This window comes from Erinaceus europaeus, chromosome 1, assembly GCF_950295315.1.
Source record: "Erinaceus europaeus chromosome 1, mEriEur2.1, whole genome shotgun sequence".
In the NCBI taxonomy this organism is placed as follows: Eukaryota; Metazoa; Chordata; class Mammalia; order Eulipotyphla; family Erinaceidae; genus Erinaceus; species Erinaceus europaeus.
Window position 1 is genome coordinate 69,728,943 of NC_080162.1, and position 15,794 is coordinate 69,744,736.

The 15,794-nt window shown below is 40.7% G+C and overlaps 1 protein-coding gene across 2 annotated transcripts in view; it reads left to right on the plus strand.

Annotated features, from left to right (window-relative positions):
- SLC23A2 (solute carrier family 23 member 2) overlaps positions 1–15,794 on the plus strand; it is a 155,246-nt gene that overhangs the window by 53,318 nt on the left and 86,134 nt on the right. The window lies entirely within an intron of this gene.

Sequence of the window (15,794 nt, forward strand, 5' to 3'; positions counted from 1 at the left end):
GGACTGCCAAAACTCTGAATGTTCTTTTATGTTTTCCATTAGGGTGAATTTTGGTGGCTCAAGGAAAAGTTAGTACAAAAGCAAATAGAAGCATATGAATTAAATTTTATGGACAGCTGGAGTCTCTTCTAGAGCTGAAAATATTTTAAATTAAATTAAAATAGAAAAAGAGTAGTATATCTGTGACATAAGATTCCATGTGAATATTCCTTGTTGAATTAGATGTGTTTTAATGAATTCAGAGGGACACATTTCTTTGCTGAGAGGGGGACAAAGTATAGCATACTCACACAAAGCATGGAATGCTTATTGAAGGCCAGAGAAAAGGCTCCTACTTATTGAAGGTCAGGGAAAAGCTTTGCTGTTGTTTTGATCACTGTGTACTTGGTGTTAACTTGGGAGAACTATAGTGTCTCATCCCCAAGTAATTGCAGTGCAGTTTAGGCAAGCCTACTATTCAGTCATCAAGTAATCTACCAGGGTGGGTGAAATTTCAGAGCGCCCTTTTCCTTATCTTGGGAGAGTCTGCAAGGAGGAGGAGGAGGAGGAGGAGGAGGAGGAAAGAGAATTTATAGTGAACTGAGCTAGGGGGCAGAAGGACTAGGGAAGGGAGAAAAAGATCTTACAAGAGAGATCTGCAAATAAATTTCTTCCAGACTACAGGAAAGGAGTAGGTGGTTGAGAGATCTAAGTAAATGTGCCAAAGTCCAGCAAAATGGAGCAAGCATAAAGGGTATTCAGGTGATAAGGGAAAGGTGGAGCCTGACCTCACCCTGCAGGTGAAGGACATTTGACTTTGGCACCTCGGGCAGAAAGAAAGGATGAGAAATTCTGACGACAGTGAGTGGTTTGACCGAACTGCCCCTGCGGCTACAGACAGACTATGACCCACATAGTCAACGACTGCCACCTCTCCAGATTCAAAGGAGGTCTCGAAACTTTACGTCAGGCTCAACCTGATGCTGTTGACTGGCTACAGAAGAAGGGCAAACGCTAGAAGAAGAAGAGTAATTAAGAAACTGGAATTGGTGTATCACACCAAAGTAAAAGACTCTGGGGTGGGCGGGTGGGGGGAGAATACAGGTCCAAAAAGGATGACAGAGGACCTCGTGGGGGTTGTATTGTTATATGGAAAACTGGGAAATGTTACGCATGTACAAACTATTGTATTTATTGTTGAATGTAAAACATTAATTCCCCAATAAAGAAATTTAAAAAAGAGTAATTTAGAAAGAGAAATGGTGGGTATTGAGCTTGAGGTGAACCAGTAAATGATTATATGAAATATTCCTCTCAACACACATACCTTCTCCCAGGGTGACAGCAGTGGCCCAATACGCCCAATACTAGGGGGTGCCATCCTCCCTCCTGGAAAGGGAGAGTGGACGGGGTGGTTGGGGGTGGCTGCACAGTGTTAACAGGGCAGACAAATCCCCAACTCCCTGGAAGTTAGCTGAACACCCACAGCTATCCTCATTCTGAAAAATGGGGAGAAAAAACATCACCTGACAGCCTATTTGAAGATATAGAAGAGAAAAACTTGCTTTCTTCCCCTTTTCTGGCTGTAACTGGGGGCTTTCTTTCTTTCCTCCAAAATAACCTTCAGGCTTAACTTCAGTTTTACTCTGGCTGCTCATCTTTGGAGCCTTCCTCCTGTGAGTCAGACTGGAAGTACTTGAGAGCTCCAAGAATGCTCTAAGAATGAATGATTGGCTTGCTTGCGTTTTGCGTTGGGCGAGGGCAAATTAGCATCACTGTGCCACTGGTTTCAATTTTTTACTTTTTCTTTTCTTTACCAGAGCCATGGTCATCTCTGGTTTATGGTGGTTCACAGGATTGAACCTGGAACTTCCCGAGGCTCAGGCATGAAAGTCTGCATAACCGTTATGCGATCTACCCTACTACCATTGGTTTCTAACTATGCAATGGAAAGAACAGCAACTCTCCCTGTGATTTTTTTTTTTAAATAGATTTAAAATGCCTTTATTCCTAAAAGGTGTAACACTGTAGAAAGGCCTGCTTAAAATGTTTATGAACATCAAGCAAAATCTTGCTTTTATCTTCACTAGGACAATCATTTAATTCTGTACATGTTTTTATTTTATCATTATATTGCATATAAAATCTAATTTATCTATGCCCATATAGTGACTGACTGGTACATTTTAAATGATTGCAAAAAGTGGCAAGTCAAACTACACTGCAGAAATATAAAATTTATTTGATTTTGCTTATATTGGATTTTCTCAAATACATTGTAGTCTTTATCTTTTTTCCGTTGTTTTGTCTTTCTTCTCATGTTACAGTCACATAAGTTTCTTTTCCCCCCTCCTCTCTCTGTCAGAAAGATCTAGAAATTCAGAGGGAAAGTGGTGAGAGAGGGAAAGGGAAACACCTGCAGTCCTGTTTCATCATTCATGAAGCTTACCCCCTACAATTGTTATGGAAATATCCACAGAACAGCCCCGACTGTTACAGCTATAGCTATGAGTGTTACAGCTCAAGGGTGCAGCAGATCCAAAGGAGACTGAGGCCGAGACGGGGTGGGGGACAGGGAGATACTTTATTTAGTTAGTAGGTTACAGGCGGATTCCTACCATACCTGCACACGCTTGTCCCGCAGCACACAGCTATTATCAGTTTCAAACTGGGCGCGGCACAAACGGATTAGTTAGAAACAATGTCCATCAAGGTGCTGACAATAAAGGTGAGAGCAGGTTGGCTACCATCAGAGCCAGCCACTCAGATGCTGGAATGTAGAAGTGGGCGTCCACCAGGAGGCTATCCGTTTTTTTTTCATTTCACAGTGGGGTGTGGGGTTTGAACCTGGGTCCTTATGCAATATAAGTTTCCTCAATGAATTTTGTGAGCAGGGATTTCAGGGTGTGTTGCGGTTGTGTGACTAACTAGCTTATAGAAAAATGTTATGTATCCCACATTCTTCAGATTCACACTGTGTCCTTATTGCTCTCCATACCCAGTTAGGGTACTGAACCAAGAAACCACTTCCTATGGAAACACAGAGGAGAAACATTTAACTTAGGAATGCATGGCACCTGGGTTGGGAAAGGCATAATATAATGTGGAGAAATCTTAAAGACCTGTCTCCTGGGGGAAATATTTCTACAGGACTGAACTAGCCACAACATCTTTTATCTACCATGTGAGACTATCAAGATAAGGCTCACCGATGACTTCTTTTTCTCCTTCTTCTCCTTCTCCTCCTCATCCTCCTTCTTCTTATTATTATTTTAAAGTTTAAGAGAACAAACTGACAAACCAAGACAGGGACCATAGGCTGACACAAGTTATTGTAGTGAAATAGAGATTTTCTTCTTTTGTATAAGTTTTTCTCTCGTGTGTTATGTCACAGGCATGAATCTGTTCCTCCCAGACCAAAGTTTCCATTCTTTGTATCTCATAGATTAGGAGAGAGGGAGAGAAATGACTGAACTGCTTCACCATTCTTGGCATTTCCCCCTGTATCATGGTGCTCTTTCGTGTTATACCCAGTGAGTGCCCCTTATTTCAGACAGTGAGGTGGCTTGATTTAGGGCTCTGATACACTTTAAAGAAAGACCATGATTCTGAGCAATCTTTTCATTATGCCAAAGGGATATTATGTTTTGGTGATCCATGCCACGGTCATGCAATACAGTGGCAACATTTTTTTCTATGGATATGATAGTTTATATAGCATATAATCTGATTTAACACAGGTGATTGGAATATGTCTGTCATGTCAAAGATCAGCGCTTTACTTGTATCAGTGACTTCAGACGTACACACACACACACACACACACACACACACACACACACACACACACACACACACACACACACACACACACACTTTCCCCAGTGCAGCGGGGGCCAGGCTCAAACCTGAGTCACACATGTAGCAGAGCAGACACCCTCCCAGGTGAGCTCCCTTGGCAGCCATTTAGACTTATATCCTGCCCTGATCCACAATATGGAATATTTTACCTTATAACATTAGGTTATTCTTATTTTCAAGTGAAATGGCTCTAATGTTTTTGCTCTGTTCAATTAAAATTTTTTCTTTTTATTTTTTTCTCTTTTGTTGCCCTTGTTGTTTATCATCATTGTTATTATTGCTGTTGGATAGGACAGAGAGAAATGGAGAGAGGAGGGGGAGAGAAAGATAGACACCTGCAGACCTGCTTCACCACCTGTGAAGTGAACCCCTGCAGGTGGGGAGCTGGGGGCTCAAACTGGGATTCTTACACCGGTCCTTGTGTTTTCGCACCATGTGCACTTAACCCGATGCACCGCTGCCCGGCTCCCCAATTAAAAAAAAAATTTTTTTTAAAAGATAATATTGTTCCTTTAAAATTTTTTTAATTATCTTTATTTATTTATTGGATAGAGACAGAAATTGAGTGGAAGGGAGAGACAGAGAGGGAAAAAGACAGAAAGACACCTGCAACCCTGCTTTACCACTCACAAAGCTTTCCCTCTGCAGGTGGGGACTGGGGGCTCGAACCTGGGTCCTTGTGCATTGCAACATGTGCCCTCAACCAGGTGTGCCACCACCCAGCCCCAATTCAAAATTTTTAAACTTCATTTTATTTGATAGAACAGAGAGAAGCTGTGAAGAAGGGGGAGGTAGAAATGGAGAGGAAGACAGAACACCCGTAGCACTGCTTAACACTTGTAAAGCTTTCCCCCTGTAGGTGGGGACCAGGGGCTTGAACTCAGGTCCTTGTGCATGGTAATACATGAACTTAACCAGATTTGCCACAACCCAGCTCCTATTTTTTTTTTCTTTATTGAGAGGAATGAATGGTTTACAGCTAACAGTAAAATACAGTAGTTTGTATGTATGTAACATTTCTCAGTTTTCCACATAACGATTCAGCTCCCTATAGGTCCTCCCTGTCATCATGTTCTAAGACCTGAATCCTCTCCCCGACCCCAGAGTCTTTTACTTTGGTGCAATACACCAAACCCAGTCCAAGTTCTGCTTTCTGTATTCTTATTTTTCAACTTTTTAAAATTGGTGATTTAATAATGATCAAGATTGTGGGTTAAGAAAGGGTACAATTCCATATGATTCCCATCACCAGAGTGCCACATCCCATCCCCTACATTGGAAGCTTCCCTATTGTTACCCCTCTAGGAGTATGAACCAAAGATCTCTAAGGGGTACAGAAGGTGGGAATTCTGTCTTCTGTAATTGCTTCCCCACTGCACATGGGTGTTGACAGGTCAAGCCATACCCCCAGCCTGTCTCTCTCTCTCTTTTTTTTTTTAACCAGAGCACTGATCAGCTCAGTTCTGGGTTAGTTGGTGTTGGGAAATGAACCTAGGACCTCAGGCATGAAAGTCTTTTTGTATAACCATTATGCTACTCCTCCAGCCCCTCTATTAATCAATTCTGGTTGAGATTTTGTCACTTGATTTCACAGCTCACCAATGGATAGTTACTTATAGTTCAGAAGATGAGAGGAAGATATGTTAGGAAGTGTTTTTTTTTTTTTTTGAGAGACTACAGGCTGATTTTTACCTCCTATTACACCTTTTGAGCATAACTCATCACAAGATTAAATAATAACCACTCCTAACCATTTCACTCACTACTGCTTAAATGAAATAATGATAGCTTGGATCAGAGTCAGACTTGTGAACTCCCTAAAATAGGACTTAAACAAGTTGAGGATACTCCGGTAATTTTTTTCTTTTTTGGAGCTAGGATTAGAAGCGTTTAGGTCAAATGTTAGCTCTTTACAAAATGTAATGGAGCAGTCATTGTTCGGCTATAATCCCCTAATGATGGGGTTTAAACTGAGAGCCATGATTGGCTTCTAAAATGTGCTTTATCATTGAACCTGGCCAGATCTGAAAGTTAGTGTTGGTAAGGCTTAGACTACCAGGTTTTGAGTTTCCTTATCCAAAAGTCTTTTCTCTTAACCGTGCTCACACCTATCTTGATAGGTTTATGCCAGTGGAGAAGAAACAAGATGTGGGTGATCTGAGTACCATGGGCATCAGAGTATTTGTGTCTTTGTTAAGAATGCAGGTCTCATGTCCCATTGCAGGCCTATAGAATCCAGACTTGGAGGAGGGAACATCTTTAAAGTTTCTGTGGGTCCCCCCCCCAAGAGATTGGTGGGGAGAGGGAGAGAAAGAGGAAGATGGAGGGAGGGAGGGAGGGAGGGACACTATAGTTCCAGACCTTCTTCCCTAGTGTGGTGAGGACAAGGATGAGGCTCAGACTGTAGTCCGTCCTACACATAGCAAAGCTGGCGCCTTTTCTGGTGTGCTGTTGCCCCTATCCAGTAATCGGTGCTTGAAGGGTTTCTTCTAAAATGTGCTTTAGCGAGGTGTAGTTCACATACAATAAATGGTAACACTAGAATCCCTAGCAAGATTCCTGTCATCCCAAAGCCGTTTCCCCCTCTTCCTTTGGAATGCCTTTTCTCCGTTCCTGCTCCCTATCACAATGGATTAATGTAAGCTATCTCTTTTTGTGTTTAACTTGTAATTAGCTTTTTTAACACACACACACACACACACACACACACACACACACACACACACACACACACACACACACACAAAACAAAAACAAAACCCAGAGCACTGAGCAGCTCTGGCATATGGTGGGTTGGGGGATTGAACCTGGAACTTTGAAGCCTCAATGCATAACTATTATGCTATCTACCTCTACCCTGTATTTAGCTTCTTTGACTCAGCATATTATCTGTGGATATAGTTGCTGAGTATTCCTTGTTTTTTTGGGACTGTTATATTAAAAACAATTCTGCACATTAGTCTACAATATTCGTGTGTAACAAGTGTGAGTTTTAAGCCCTGATACTTATTCTTCCTACTATTTCTTACTTTCCTTGGATCATTTTGGAGAACTAAAGTTTTTGTGTGTCTAGACTAAGCAATATATTTGCACGGTAACTGTTTTCACTGTAGTTTTCATTAATTGCCTTTTATTTGAGGTAAACATGAGTCTCAGGATCATTTGCTGAATATCTGTTTTGTGGTGAGAGCTGGGAATATAAAGAAAAATTGCACACTGGGGGATTTTATCCTTTGGGAGGACTCCTAGTGACTAAATCATTAAGCTGTTCACTAGGCATAGAGTATGTTGTTCACTAAGGAAGCTAGGTGCTGATGATAGAAAACACATTTCCTTAGAATTGGATTGTGTTTTCCAGAAACATAATAAGTTTTGATATTTAATCCCAGGAAGGACACCACCGCCTTTTCCCCCTCCTCCCTGGAGCATTGTTAATTTCTTTAGCAAAATTTGAGGCATGATTAATATATATAGTCCACAGCACTGGGAGTGAGAGAAAGGTGGGGTTGGGATGTAGACTCTAATTTTGTAGAGTGAATCTTCAAACAAAATCATGATACTGGTCCAGCAAAATAGCTCACTGGATAGTGTGCTGCTTTTGCCATGTGTGCAGCCCCCGAAGCACTAAAGGAAACTTGCGTGCTGTAGTCTCTTTCACTGACTCTCTTCCCTGTCTCTAAATTAAAATGTTAGGATACTGGGCGGGTGGGGGGGGGGAGAGTTGTAATAATGCCTGTGTTCTTTATCTGTTCACTTGATACAGTCTGACAGGTCAGACAGACACTATCCTGCTACGATAGTAGACACTACATCCATCTTCATGATTCCCAGAGCCATGATGAAGTTGTGGTCAGAGAAAGCATCATTGAGAATTGCTCCCAATGGAAAGTGAAGGGGATACTGCTTCTGGAGGAACAGCTCATTCAAGGGCCCTGGAGCAAGGAGAAAGAAAGCGGGGCACCCTTAAGAGCTGAAAGGAGGGCCATGATACCACACTGTGGGTCAGCTTCCCAGTGGTCTTCACAAATGACCCTGTGACATTTTTTGGGGGGAATTTGGATGTCATTCTAAGGAGAATTAATATGCCCCCAGAGGACATGATAACTTTCTGTAGTTTAGTTATACTGGTGAGTATTCAAGATGGACAAGGAAGTGGTGGTGGTTTGGGTTGTGTATTGGTCACGAATGCACAAATTTAGGAGTTCCAGATGTGAACAGGGTGAGTTTCAGCCCTGAAGAAGGAGCTGGCCTTTGAATCCTTAGGAAGGAGGATGAAACCCCTAGCAAGCCAGACAGGGACAGTGCTTATAGGCTGGGCTATATTCACTCTACGAGGTTGATTGTAATCTGAGATTCAAAAGGGCAGTTTTTGTCTTGCTTATATAAACACTGTTAGGGTTGGTTTATTGCTGTTCATCCTTTGGCAAGTTACCTCACTGAAACTCAGTCTTGATTTTGTAGAGTTAGTGTGCAAGTAAGCAGTGGGGAGAAGTAATTACCATTTATATAATGTGTGGTAAGCGATATGGCTGGCACACACAGCACTTAGCTGGAAAACTGCTGCTGTTACTGTCTTTGTGTTATCACTTTCGTTTCCTCTTGTCATGAGGTCAGGGACAAAAGAAAGAGTGGTCTTGCTCTTTTTCTTTCACATCTAGTAGGAACAATATTGGTGGACAACTGTGGGTGAGCAATCTTGTGTCAAGATTCCCTGCGGGGGGGGGTTGTCTTTTAACATGAATTCTGACACAGCCCCTAAGCTCCACTCCATCCTCCTATGACCTCTATGTATCTTTTGCTGCTTTTTGCCTCCTGGCCTTGACATTCCCCACACACAAATGAAACACTCTGATCTCTCAGGGTGGTGTGTGCTTCCTGGCCTTGAGGCTGTCTTCATCACTCATGAGTGCTTGGCTACAGAATGCTGTTATTTGGGAACTTCAAGGACATGTTTGTATGTTCAGTGTTCACTCTCCTCCCCTCTCCTACCTACCCTTGCTCCCTCCATCTGTCTTGCTTAGTAAAGTGCATTCTGAGCTCTGCAAGCCTTTGCCCAGAAGCTTTTCACTGCTATTCTTGACCTCTGTATCTTCCTGTGATCACTTAGATTTCTGTCTCCAGAGTCTCAAAAAGATTCTTCTTCTTCTTCTCCTCCTCCTCCTCTTCCTCCTCCTTTTTTTTTTATAAATTAAATTTTTATTTATTTATTTATTTTCCTTTTTTGTTGCCCTTGTTTAACATTGTTGTGGTTATTAATGTCGTTGTTGTTGGATAGGACAGAGAGAAATGGAGAGAGGAGGAGAGAAAGACAGACACCTGCAGACCTGCTTCACCGCTTGTGAAGCGACTCCCCTGCAGGCGGGGAGCCGGGGGCTCGAACTGGAATCCTTACGCAGGTCCTGGCGATTTGCGCCACATGCGCTTAACCCGCTGCGCCACCACCCAACTCCCTCCTTCTCCTTCTTTTTAACATAGAAATTCTTCTTTAAAATATTCAATATGAGAGACTGAGTAGATCAGAGTACTGCTCAACTCAGGCATAAAGTGGTTCTGGGATTGAGCCTGAAGCTTTTGGTGCCTCAAGCATGCAAGCTGGTGCTCTAACAGGTTGAGCTATCTCCCAGGCCTAGGATGCTGCTCAGCAAGGCAGGCAGAAAGTTGTTGGTTCCAGCAGGATATTGTGTGAGGGCCTGTTAGACAAATAAGATTGAATACTGAACAGAAGTGGTTTTGTCAGGACAGACCTGCCCCCCTTTGATATGGGAGCAATAGGAAGGGTTGACTACTGCAGAGATATATAGTGAAATAACAATTAGATTTTGACAATATTGAATGTCGTATGCCATCACATTGTCAGAGGAAATAAATTCTTTTTTTTTAATGATTAAGATCTTAGATTTATTTATCCTTTTCAACATAAAGTTAAAAGTCTGACAGAAGCCCTAAAATTGCTCTTTTAGTTTGTGAACATAACACTTAAATTTGTGTTTAAAAATGTGGTAAAGCTTTCATTAAACTTTTTAAAAAATTTCTTTATTGGGTAATCAATGTTTTACATTCGGCAGTAAATTCAATAGTTTGTACATGTATAACAGTTCCCTGTTTTCCATATAACAATACAACCCCCACTAGGTCCTCTGTCAGCCTTCTTGGATCTGTATTCTCCCCATCCACCCACTCCAGAGTCTTTTAGTTTGGTGCAATATGCCAATTCCAGTTCAGGTTCTATTTGTGTTTTCTCTTCTGATCTTGTTTTTCAACTTCTGCCTGAGAGTGAGATCATCCCATATTCATCCTTCTGTTTCTGACTTATTTCACTCAACATGATTTTTTCAAGGTCCATCCAAGATTGGCTGAAAGCAGTGAAATCACCATTTTATTTATAGCTGAGTACTATTCCATTGTGTATATATACCACAACTTGCTCAGCCACTCATCTGTTGTTGGACCTGGGTTGCTTCCAGGTTTTGGCTATTACAAATTGTGCTGCTAAGAACATATGTATACACAGATCTTTTTGGATGGGTGTGTTTTGTTCCTTAGGATATATCCCCAGGAGAGGAATTGCAGGGTCCTAGGGTAGGTCCATTTCTCCCATTCTGTGAGGGTTTCTTGGTTTGGGTAGTTTCTTTTGCTGTGCAGAAGCTTTTTAATTTGATGTAGTCCCATAGGTTTATGCTTGCCTTAGTCTTTGTAATTGGATTTGTTTCATTGAAGATGCCTTTAAAATTTATGCGGAAAAGAGTTCTGCCAATATTTTCCTCTAAGTATCTGATAGTTTGTGGTCTAACATCCAAGTCCTTGATCCACTTGGAATTTACTTTTGTATTTGGTGAAATACAGTGGTTCAGTTTCATTCTTCTGCATGTTTTAACCCACTGTTTTCCGACACCATTTGTTGAAGAGACTCTGCTTTCCCCATGTAATAGTCTGGGCACCTTTGTCAAAGATTAAATATCCATAGGTGTGGGGGCTTACTTCTGGGCTCTCAGTTCTATTTCACTGGCCAGTGTGTCTATTCATGTTCCAGTTTTGATGACAATGGCTCTATAATACAATTATAATACAGTGTGTCTATTCAAGCAGTTTTGATGACAATGGCCCTATAATACAATTTGAGATCTGGGAGTGTGATGCCTCCAGTTCTGTTCTGTCTTCTCAAGATTGTTTTGGCAATTCTGGGTCTTTTCTGGTTCCAGATAAACATTTGTAGCATTTGTTCTGTTAGAAATAAGTTCTGTTTTCTACATCTAGCCCCTTTATCATGAGCATGCCAGCAGACCATAGCACACTGGTAGTCTGGCAAAGCTCTACGGGGATGCTTCAGGTAGATTTTATTTTTAATTATGTTCATTGTAACACTGATTTCGATAAGCTAGTGGAGTGACAGTGGTTAAATCATTGTAGAAGGTTGATGGATTGTCCTCCCCCCCCTTTTCTGGTTATGATAGATCTTAAGATTATTTACTTATTTATTTAATTTATTAATGAGAAAGATAGGAGGAGAGAGAGAGAGAACCAGACATTACTCTCGTACATGTGCTGCTGGTGTTTGAACTCAAGACCTCATGCTTGAGAGTCCAATGCTTTATCCACTGCGCCACCTCCCGGGCCACTTAAGATGGTTTTAATTACCTAAAATTGGAAGTAATTAAGGCAGTTGGGTGATGATAAAAATACTGTGGATTAAAAAATCGACTTTGCAAGGGGTGATAAATTCAACCACCCTTGCACCACGTGTTCTGGGTTGTTACTCTGGTTCTCATTCCTTTTCTTATGAGTAAATTAAAAAAGAAAAAGAAAGTAATCCGAAAACACCATCCACAAAATTTATGAGCAAACGGCTATCACAAGACATTTGCATCAGCCATAATAAGAACAAGAGGATAAATAGCCTTGAAAATAAAACTGGCAAATACTGTAGAAGATAGGCAAGAGGTCAAGGTGATAAAAGCACAAGAGTCTCTGTCCTTGCCAGCAGACATGAAAAACTAGTCAATACACCTCAGAATCTATGATGAATTATGGACAGGTGCAGCTTTATATTAGGACGGTTACGTTTTGATGAGATAGACAAATTGAATATTGATGGAACTGTCAATTAGAAAAGTCTTTTGGGAATAGCATTTTGTTTTATGTCTTAAGAAGCTTAGAAGTTTTCTTTTTAAAAAAATTCTTATTATTTATTTTCCCTTTTGTTGCCCTTGTTGTTTTATTGTTGTAGTTATTATTGTTGTTACTGATGTTATTGTTGTTGGATAGGACAGAGAGAAATGGAGAGAAGTGGGGAAGACAGAGAGGGGGAGAGAAAGACATCTGCAGACCTGCTTCACTGCCTGTGAAGTGACTCCCCTGCAGGTGGGGAGCCAGGGCTCCAACCAAGGATCTTTGCTGGTCCTTGCATTTTGGGCCACGTGTGCTTAATCCACTGCGCTACCGCCCAACCCCCCAGCTTAGAAGTCTTCTAAGAATTTGGAAGTTTTTTGAAGATTCAGTGTTTGTAATTGTGTATACAAAGGACTTATTATGTAACATCATTATTATGGTGCCTCCAAGTTGTGAATTCTAAAGTAGAACTTCAATACACCATAAGCAGCATAGCCTTGAAGACTCAAGAAATGCAGACATGTTGGTGTGTGATGGTTGGGTGGTAAATTAAGATTAGTCTAGAGGCATAGAATTTTTAAAATATTTATTTATTTTCCCTTTTGTTGCCCTTGTTTTTTATTATTGTTGTAGTAGTTATTATTGCTGTTACTGATGTCATCGTTATTGGATAGGACAAAGAGAAATGGAGAGAGGAGGGGAAGACAGAGAGGGGGAGAGAAAGATAGACACCTGCAGACCTGCTTCGCCACCTGTACAGCGACTCCCCTGCAGGTGGGTGAGGCATAGAATTTTTAAGATCTGTCTTCTTTTGTTACCTGTGCTGGAGATACCACATTGTTTGCCACTTGATAAAAATCCACAGAATGTAAAAGAACACACTTTCTAAATATTTTGGCATTATTGACTTTTTTTTCCTGACAGTTTTTCAAAATTCTGCACCCCCAGAATTTGGACATTTAACAGAATGTGCTGTAGTATCTTTGAGTACTCCTTCCCTAGCACCAGTTCCAAAGTTCTTCTTTGGTGTAGACTGTTCTTAGCTGTTAATTTCTTTTACTCCATATCCATCAGTGCCATTATTGTCTAATGGGATCCCCTCTTAAACAGATTGTTTCTTCTGGCTTTATCAACTGACATGTATCATTTTTCTTTTCGGTGGGGAAGGTATCATTACTGAATTTTACCACTCTGAATTTCTTTTTCAAACAGAGAGAGTGTAAGATAGCACAGCACCAAAGCTTCTTTCAATGAGGTGGGGTCTGTACTCTACCCTGAGTTGTGTGCATGGCAAAGCAGGTGCTCTATCTAGGAGAACTACCTTGCTATTAGACATTTTCTTTTTTAAATTATCTTTATTCATTAGATAGAGACAGGCAGAAATCAAGAGGGTAGGGGGAGATAGAGAGAGAGAGAGAGATGGAAAAATACACAAAGCCCTGTTTCACCTCTTGTGAAGCTTCCTCCCCTGCAGATGGGGGCCAGGGGCTTGAACCTGGGATCTTGTGAACTTAAATGTGTGCTATTAACTATGTGTGCCACCACCTGGCCCCCCTTAGGAATGTTCTGATCTCTCAGTTGTAATGAGCCAAAATATCTGCTGACCTCATCAAATGAGCCCCAGAGGGTAAATAACTTCTGATTGATTAAGAGCCCTTGATTTAAACAAATAGGAATGACAGGGGAAAATATAAAATGTGTATAAGTGTTTAATCCAAAAGAGAACTGTAGAAATTTTTGTGAATACCTAACTCTATTTTTCTTACTTATTTTTAAAAAATTTATTAGTGACTTAATATTGACTTACAAAATTATAAGATAACGGGTATAATTCCATACCATTCCCACCACTAGAGTTTTGTGTCCCCATTTCCTCCATTGGAAGTTACAGTAGTTCCCCCAAGGTTGCAGTTATGGGTTGACTATTACTTCCATTACTGATTATTATTTCTTTAACTGTCTGTATATATATATCCATAACCTTTATTTTCAATGGTCCTGCCTTCCTTTTGAAGTCACACCTGTACCTATTACTACTTCCAAATGTCCCTTTTTTTTTTTTTCCTTCTCCCTTCGGGTCCTGATGGAGTTGGAGCTCAGAGCCCTTCCGTTATCATTTTCCCCCTTTGGGAGTATAGATCAAAATTCTTTATGGGGTGCAGGTGTGAATCTAGCTTCTGCAGTTGCTTCTTTGTTGGGCATGGACATTGCCAGGTCAATCCATCCCCATAGCCTGTTTCTGTCCTTACCTAGTTGGGCAGGGCTCTGGAGAGGTGAGGTTCTGGGACACTTTGGTGACGTTATCTGTCCAGGGAAGTCAGTGTGGAATCATGGTAGCATCTGCTACTTGGTGACAGAATAATTGTAAAGTATAAAGTAAGGTAGAATGATTAACGAACAGGAACCAAAAAAGTAGGTATAGAGCAGATGAGAATAGGGATCTTAGTGTTGAAAGAAGTGAGGAAGTCAATTTTAGGTATGTTCCTGGACTTTCACAGTTTTTGCTTGAATTTGTTATCTAATGGAGGTAAACTACACCCAACTCTATTGCATAGTCACATTTGATGTTTTGACAGCTACTTTTGATTTTTCCCTTTTGCCCTCCAGTATACTGAACCCTCAGATTTTGCATAATTACGGGTTTTTTCCCCTTATTTACATTTCAGCACCTCTTCCCTCTTATCTGGCATATTTACTAAATGGAAAATGTTCCTAAGATTATTCTTTAAAAAGGAGATTTGTGATTTGTGTTTCTATACTTCTTTTGGGTATGTCTTCACATTTGCAGAACTCTTGGCTAGGAAATTAATTACTGCTACAATCTGACATCATTCTAACTTAAGTGCCAATGAGTGTTCTTTGTCCCTCCTCACCCCTACATACTTGTGGTAGTTTTTCTGTATTATAAAAATTTAGGCATACCTGGGCATGTTTCGTTATATATGTGCCAATCCTTGTAGGGATCCGTTGTGTGTTCTCATTTTTGAAACCGGATTTTCCAGATGTTTTTTGTTGATCTTTGGGTAGTCCTTGTTTTATTATCTAAGCTGAATGTCCGTTGTTTGAACTTGAATTAAATTTTTTTCCTGTATTACCAAAACTTAACTGAATTGTTACAATAGTTATTTATTTATTTTCTCTTGCTCAGTTGGGTCATTGCTTTTTTTCCCCATCAGCGTGTCAGATCCATCTTGGGTCTAGTAGTGCTGATTTGTTGCCTCTCCAGTTTTTAGTCATTCATTTAACTGCTCTTTTAGAATTAAAAAAAAATTTTTTTTATTATGCTTATCTTTTATTGGACAGAAAGACTCAGAAACTGAGAGGGAAGGACGTGATAGAGAGGAAGAGAGAGAGAGACGCCTGCAGCCCTGCTTCACCACTCGTGAAGCTTTTCCCCCTGCAGGTGAGGACCAGGGACTTGAACCCGGTTCCTTGCACACTGTAATGTGTGCTTAACCAGGTGTGCCACCCCCCAGCCCCTCTTTTAGAATTTATTTTAGATTTATACTATTTTATTGAAGTTGAATGGTGTGTTTGTGTGTGTTTCTCTTTCCTTTCAAAAGCTCACTTTGCCACCTTCCTGAAATTCTGTGTGGTCATTTCATCCTTGCCTGTCTTCTCTCCCACTTTTATGCTTTTGCATGAGGTCATCTGTAGGGAATTTAGAAATAATATTTTAATATCTGTCTGATTACGGTAAAACAGTTATGTTATGGTTTCCACTAGCCACAAAGAACTACCTAAATTTAGATGCAGTTAAGACTCACTTTCTGTCTTGCACATGTCAGGCTCTTTTAAAATATATTTATTATTTGAAAAAAGGAGGGGGGGAGGGGGAGAGAGAGAGA